The sequence below is a fragment of the Mesocricetus auratus genome, unplaced genomic scaffold, assembly GCF_017639785.1.
Source record: "Mesocricetus auratus isolate SY011 unplaced genomic scaffold, BCM_Maur_2.0 contig_5873_pilon_obj, whole genome shotgun sequence".
In the NCBI taxonomy this organism is placed as follows: domain Eukaryota; kingdom Metazoa; phylum Chordata; class Mammalia; order Rodentia; family Cricetidae; genus Mesocricetus; species Mesocricetus auratus.
In genome coordinates this window covers 1-7,328 of record NW_024431305.1, presented here as the reverse complement: position 1 = coordinate 7,328, position 7,328 = coordinate 1, and the positions used below count along the sequence as shown (strand labels likewise).

At 38.8% G+C, this 7,328-nt stretch overlaps 1 long non-coding RNA gene across 1 annotated transcript; it reads left to right on the top strand.

Moving 5' to 3' along the window:
- Nucleotides 1-3,424: 3,424 nt before the first annotated feature.
- Nucleotides 3,425-5,037, top strand: LOC121138196. Its single transcript, XR_005875357.1, has 2 exons — nucleotides 3,425-3,671; nucleotides 4,507-5,037. It is a non-coding gene; the product is annotated as an uncharacterized LOC121138196 (long non-coding RNA).
- The last annotated feature ends 2,291 nt before the right edge of the window (nucleotides 5,038-7,328 follow it).

Sequence of the window (7,328 nt, the reverse complement as noted above, 5' to 3'; positions counted from 1 at the left end):
ATTAGCGAAAGAACCAATGTTGGAAAACCTCCTGATCAGAGGTTACAGTCTACCATGGCCTAGTAGCTTTTTCCAAGCTTGGTAACATGAAATACTCCTTCCCCAGTGAGGCTTTCTGATTTCTGTATTCTCTACCTAGCCTTATCTTGATCATGTCTGACTCATCTCAAGGATGACTCCTGACATAGTTCCCTGCAAACCCTCTTCCCCTTCTGATCACATGGTAATTAAGTAACTTAGTAACTTGTTCTAGCTATGTTCATATGCTTACGCTGTCAGGAACCCAGCTATATGATTGGACCATGCTGTTTAATGCAAATTAGGTGATTGCCAGCCATTGTCCTGAAACCTATATATTCCACATACTCTGAAATAAAGTTGAATTGTCTTACCAAAGTCATCTCCCAGATAGCTAACTCTATCATATCTGAACTCTGTTCCCCATTGCTGCTCCCTCCACACTTGTGAATCTGTGGCTAGCAATCCTGAAGAGGAATAAACTCAGGAACCAACTTGACTCTTGCTAGAAAAAGATGAAGACAATAAGCCCAAATGTAGATAGAGGTTAAGTTTAGGGATGGAGGGAGCTCAGTGATAAGCATCAATTCTGTATCCATTGTGATATTCCACTTAACATTTTGGGATCATTAGTCATTTTAAGATTTAAGATTAGTCAGATTCTGGGATTACCTTAAAGTTTGAGGAGAGGAGTTCATTATTTTAGGGGACATGTGCTTTGTATGTGAAAGAAATGGTTTTTAAGAAATATGGTGGCAACTGTCTTTAACAAGTGACTGAATGGCAGGGACCAATATTTGAGACGTTTGAGGATTCAATCATTTTTTAATAGGAAATCTAGCTCAGATTTGGCAATACCATGTTTCCATAAAAATAAATATACAATGTCCCATTGAGGATGTGTCAGACACTGGGAAACAACAGCTAAGTCTCTGAGTCATGCATTATCTACCAAAGGAAAAGAGTATGACAAAAACTATATTATCATCACCCATGGAAAAATCATGTTTGTAATCCTTCATTCAAACTCCATAAATTGAAACATGATCTAGATCTGAGATAGGACCACAATTTGTCCACAACTGGGAAACAATTGTTTGTCATTTCATGGCTTGAGCTAAAAGTTTAGCAAAGAACAAACATAAAGGTAAAATGTCCCCTTACAGTAGAATTCACCTGTAGGTAATAAAACATTATACATGCTTTTTAATGGAGGAATTGATGAGATGCAATGCTACATTGAAAACAAAAGAAACTGCACCCACCAGTTATTGTGCATGTCTATAATCTTGATGCCCTGTGCTGAAAGAAGAGGACTAGAATTATTTCTTTCAACTCTCCTGCCTCCCTGCCTCTCTCCCTGTCTCTATCTCTCTGTCTCTGTCACTCTATCTCTGTCTCTCTCTGTCTCTCTCTCTGAGTGTGAGTTTGTGTGTGTGTGTGTGTGTGTGTGTGTGTGTGTGTGTGAATTCAGGTGTCCACAGAGGCCATAAAAGAAGCTTAATTTCCTGAACCTGGAATTACATCTTAGTTGCTGGGAACTGAACTGGGATGCTCTATGAGAGCAGCAAGGAGGTTAAGTTGGACTACGTAGTGCACATATACATTTAAAAAAACCACAGTTACTTAGTTTCTTTCCTGTTGCTCTGACATGGCACAATAGCCAAGGCAACTTAGAGAAGAAGGGTTGGGGGGTGGCTACATTTTCAGTCATGTTGGGGAGCATGACAGCAGGAAGGTGTGATGTAGGAGGACTATCTAGGAGCTCACATCTTGAAACAGGATCAGAAGACATGAGAGTAATAACTGGGAACGGTGAGATCTTCTAAAACCTGAGGCTTTCCTCCAGTGACCTACCTCCTCCAACAAGGCTTCATGTGACAGTCCTTCCCAAACAGTTTCATACACAGCAAAGTTGAAGAAAATTGTGATGAAGAATAATTAAAAATCCTTTTATAATGCAATCCTGGGAGCTGTGGGGCAGAACAGGCTCCCTGTGGTGAACTTCCTGACAGTCTTGAAGGACAAACAGGTATTAGTGTAGTAGAGGGTTTTTCCAGAGACTTGTCAGGATGAATGAAGCTTAAACTACCTCACATAACTGGGAAATAGTGTAGTGTATGGAACCAATGTCAGTTAGGTCTTTAGTAGCATCTTCTACAGGGCAGAGCAACTTCCTGGGTGAGGAGGTAAACTAAACAATGAAATAGCCCTGGGTTCTCATCCTGGTACTGTTCTTTTTCTTTCCAACACAGTCCCCATCAAGACACAACATTTGAGCCTCACAATACAATATTCGAGTTGCAGTTAGAATCACTGTGGAGCCTGAGGCTAACTTGGGTACCCACAGGACAGACTACATAGATGATTACAGGAAACACAGAGGCCCAGCCCATGCATGAATGCGCTAATCCATGGCCTGGGGTCTTGGATATAATAAAGGAAAAAGAAAGTGGGTAGAGAGCTTGCAAACACTTCTCTCTTCCTCTAGGTCTGCTGAATTCAAGTTAGCACAGCATTCAAGCTTCAGTACAGTTATTTCTGTCTATGCTTAATGAGGTTTTTACAGCAATGATTCAAAATTTACATCCTGTGTGAAAAAAGCATAGTTTGGTAAAAGAAAAAAAAATACAGGATTGAGACTGAGTTTCAAACTGTGGACGAGACAGATCAGACTATAATTGTTAAATTTAGTTAAGTAAATTTTCATTTAAGGAAACTAGAGATACTGCACCAGGACAATATGATAGGCATAGGTGCTGTGTGGCAAAATGCCACCCATTTACGCTCCACGGTTCAATGATATTTAATTTTAAAAGAGAATACCAAACAAAGGGAAGCTCTAGGAAACTGTGCTGGAGCAGGGGTGTCTAAGGAATTGTTTCTCCAGTTAACCATATAGGCTCTGTGAGAACTCACCGTCTCTGAAGTCTAGCAGACACCCTGAGTTAGCAGCAACAGTTGCCTTTATCAACTTTGTTACAGTTTATAAATGAGAAAATGTTAGAGTGAGGGTTCACAGAGGGTTGCACTGATGTTCCAGAAAGCAGCTGAGACCATGCAGCATGTAGCAAGGGTGGATTCCCAAATAAAGCTCCTGTGTGGGCTGGGTTCAAAACTGTGCAAAGGAAGACTGTGTATACAGGAAATGTGTGTACAGGAAATCAAGGATACCTGAAACTTGGAATGCTCTTCTAAAAAAAGCTGTGTCTGCTGAGGGGCTAACCCCAGAGAGAGGCACCAAGTGCCACCGGCAACCCAACTGGTGGAGGATCGGGAAGTCCCGTGAGGCACTGAAGAGCTTTCCCATCGGGTTTGGTCTTACTGTGGTTCTCTTTTGTGACTGCTGGTTACTTTCTAACCAGCCTGGTTCTGCTGCGGACTTCTTTATCCTCCTCCCACCTATCTTCCTGCCTCATTGGCCAGAAGGTGTTTTCTTCATCAATTAATACTAGAAACATAAGCACAGAAGGGCATACCCCATCATGCTTTTCCATGTCCTGTCTTCCTCATTTTAGAACCAGAATATTTGTATCATTACTTGTTGAAAGTGGATGATTTGACTTTTGGTTTTATAGGGCCCCTCAACTAACAGACCACCTTGAATCTCAGATGAGTCCATAAAGGAAAAGAATAACATCATAGGGATTAAGGTAAGGACTTTTCGATGCAAAATTGACAAGGGGTAACACTAAAAGTTAATCTGCTGGTGTTGGCTTGCTTTTCAGTAGTAGAACCAATTCTCAAATGTGTTAGTGATTTGGAAAGTGACTGTGTTCCACTATAATTAATATGTGGAGACACAGGGCACACAGTCCACAGGAAGAAAGTCTGTCTATTTTGGATTTGTAGCCTCTAGACAAGGGTGGTATTAACTAAATTAGAAGTCAGTAAATCTGTGTGTTCACCATGAACCTCAAAGGATCCTTAAGTAATGAGATGAGTTTTTCATTTGTGATGGAGAAAGTCCTTTTCCCTTACAGAGGCAAGCAAAATGAAACAAAGACCTATTGGGAAACAACCTCAGGGTCAAACCAAAGTTACCGTGCACCATCTTCCAGAGTCATTCATTTCCAGTGGGGATTAGTTGTTACTTGCTAGAAAGCATCACTGCAAGTAGAAAAGGTTAAGTAAGGTCAAGTAGACAAGGTTAAATAAGGCAAATTAGGTTCTTGGTAGCAAATTTTGATCCTTAGATTCTTCATTAGTTTTCTCTTTAATCAGTATTTCCAACATGCTTTTTCAATATCTCCTCAGCTTTTTGGCAAACACTCAGGTGTTCTGGTATTCTTAATGTGTATAGAGACCAGGTCCTTGGCATTGGACATCAGCAGACTCCTTTAAATCTTACCTATGTAATGTGGCAATGACGACTCTTGGCAGATACTGCAATCTCTACTGTCACTTTTTATTTTTTATTCACTAATCATAGGCAAAAATTACAGGAGAATATTTCATTTGTCAGAGTATCATGATTTTGTCTTTAAGGAAATTCTCTTTAATAAAAGAACGATGCTGCCAAAACGTATGGGAAACTGTCATGCAATAAAGCCTGTGACATGGACACTTTGGCCACTTTAACTCACAGAAGATCTTTGCTGTAATAATGAATCGGACAGGAAGATAAATGACTACAGTTAACTTGTCATTAGTTTTAGTCTTGCTTTTGCAATATCTATCAACTCTACTGAAATGTCATCTTTAATTTAAAAATTGAAAATAATCCTTAAAATGAAATGGTCCATATAAGAACTAATAGCTCATGGAGTTCAATTAAATATGTAATGGATAATATATATACATATGGCCTTGCTGTACCAAATAGAGTGGTATATTTGATTTGATATTTTTAGACTCTTTTGAGCAAAAATAGCTTCTATTTTTGCCTTCTTACTTCAGCAATGCTATAGGTCATGAACTGTTTATTCACATGGACACTTTGGCCACTTTAACTCACAGAAGATCTTTGCTGTAATAATGAATCGGACATGAAGATAAATGACTACAGTTAACTTTTCATTAGTTTTTACCTGTTGTTATTTATTTAGTCATGAATGATTTATCTGTTTCAGTCTCTGGTGTTGCATGTAGTTTCCTTCCAAGTATCAAAGGTAGGTAAAAGAGGTTAAGTTCAAATCTGTTAAGTTCAATATCTAGAGCAAGATGTTTTCTAGAATGATCTGTGGCTGACAAGTCTAGGAAACTTTGCACAGGTCTGTTGGGGAATGATCTGTGTTACTGAAAGAGAACCTTTATAAAACACAGAAACCAAACTGTATGTCCTAAAATAAAGAAAACCCTCATATGATTATATCTAGAAAAGACTTTAAAGAACTGTATTGAATTCTCTGTTTCTCTCTCTCTACACACACACACACACACACACACACACACACACACACTTTTGCAGAGGATTGGGACAGAGAGAATGGACAGGCATGGCCATTGAAGAACTTAAAGAGTTTATTGAAGATGTGAGGTTCCTCTTAGGTAGCCAGTATAGTGAACTGAGAATAAATATGAAAAAACATGCTTCAGGGTTGAGAATATCTGTGGTCCACACATACATCAGCAGAGTTGAAACATTTCTTCCTGTCCCTTTTTCTCCTTTCTTGTCACTCTCCTCCTGCTTCATCTCTCATCTCCCCAACCTGCCACTCTCTTAGTCACCCAATCCTGTCCTCTCCTCCCTTTGATATATGAGCAAGCAGCTCTCTTTTCTTAGCCTTGGACTTCTGGGCCCAAGAAATTCATCTTCCTGAATACTGGGACTACAGTACCTGTGTATCCCCCCACAAATGTGTGAATTTGCTTTCTTCAGACATCAAATCCTCTATTAAACTTCCAGTAGTTTTCATATCCCTCAAGGGTTCTATTTGCTTGCTTGTTTGTTTCCTTATAAACCCTGTGTTCCTCTACCTAAGTGTAGACTAGGAAGAAATGCCCCAGGCTTCTATGTCACACAAGAAGAGGTGACAGTCCTGTAAGATTGCTATGATGAAATCTTCTCCACACTGTTATGAACAGGGAAGCTGGTTCAGAGAAGTATCCTTTGATAACTAAATAAGAGGATTTTTGATAAAATTCAATACCTATGATAGCTTGTAGGAGAAAAATCATGAAAATTGGGGAAGGAGAAGCATAGAAGACATTAATGACATAGCTTCACTTTTGAAGAGCTTGCTAATGGACAAGTGAAGGGAAGATACCGATCTGGGAGACTCTAACATAGAAGGGTTGGGAAGAAACAGACTTAAGGTCAGACCCTTGTCTTTTTGTTCCCCTCTATTTATGAGACACTAAGTAAGCTGCTGAGTTAGGGTGTTGATGACCACTGGGGTGGCATCAATTCTGTACCATTTCATCACAAAGAGATCCAAAATGTACATATTTGAAATGTTGATAATAAGTGAGCTTTCTAACTGGATTTGAATACTAATAGATTTTGGTGTCAACTTCTTTAACAATGAGGATACCCTCTCTAGCAAAAGTAATGACTGACTGTGAAATCCACTAACATCACTTCCTACTTGCTTTTATCTCCTATTTAAAATAATTCCAAAATAACAATGATCATTACATAATTGATACAGTTCTATAAATGTATTTTTCATCTTACATTGTAGTAGATTTTGCTCCATGAGACTGTCAAGTGCTCTCAGTGATTGTGTGTCAAAAGAAAATGAGGAATGAGAAAACAAGCAGAAGGTAAAGGAGCATTTGAAGCTCCTCAACTCCTGAACTCTGTATACTGAGGACTTGGTGGTGCAGGATGCGTGACTTCAATACAGTATTCACTCCATAGATGGGGCAATTTAAGGGCATGGTAGAGATGGAGACTGAGAACAGAAAAGTACTAAAGAAAATGCAGGTGTTTGTGAAAGGGATTTCAGAGTGTTTTTGCAGGATATCACCTTAGCCCTGAAGAATGAGAATAAATCCATAACATAATAATGAATACACTTTGGGATGGAGAGATCAATTTTAGAATCACACTACGCTGAACAACGCAATCAAAAAGATACATGAGATGGGGTGCTGTATACCTTTATCCTGTTGTTGAGAAAGTAGTTCGAAATAGTCTCAATTATCCAGAACTTACCATCCAGACTTTACCTAATGCCAAACCTGATATAATAATATGTATTTTGCTCATATAATATTTGGAAAAAATAGTATTTGATACTGTTTGTGTGATTTTCCATTTATATCGCCATCTTTTACCTTTATTGAACACAGTCACTTGAATTATAAAACTAGCATGTGCTTTTTATAATTGTGCTTATGAAATAAATCAAGATACATATTCC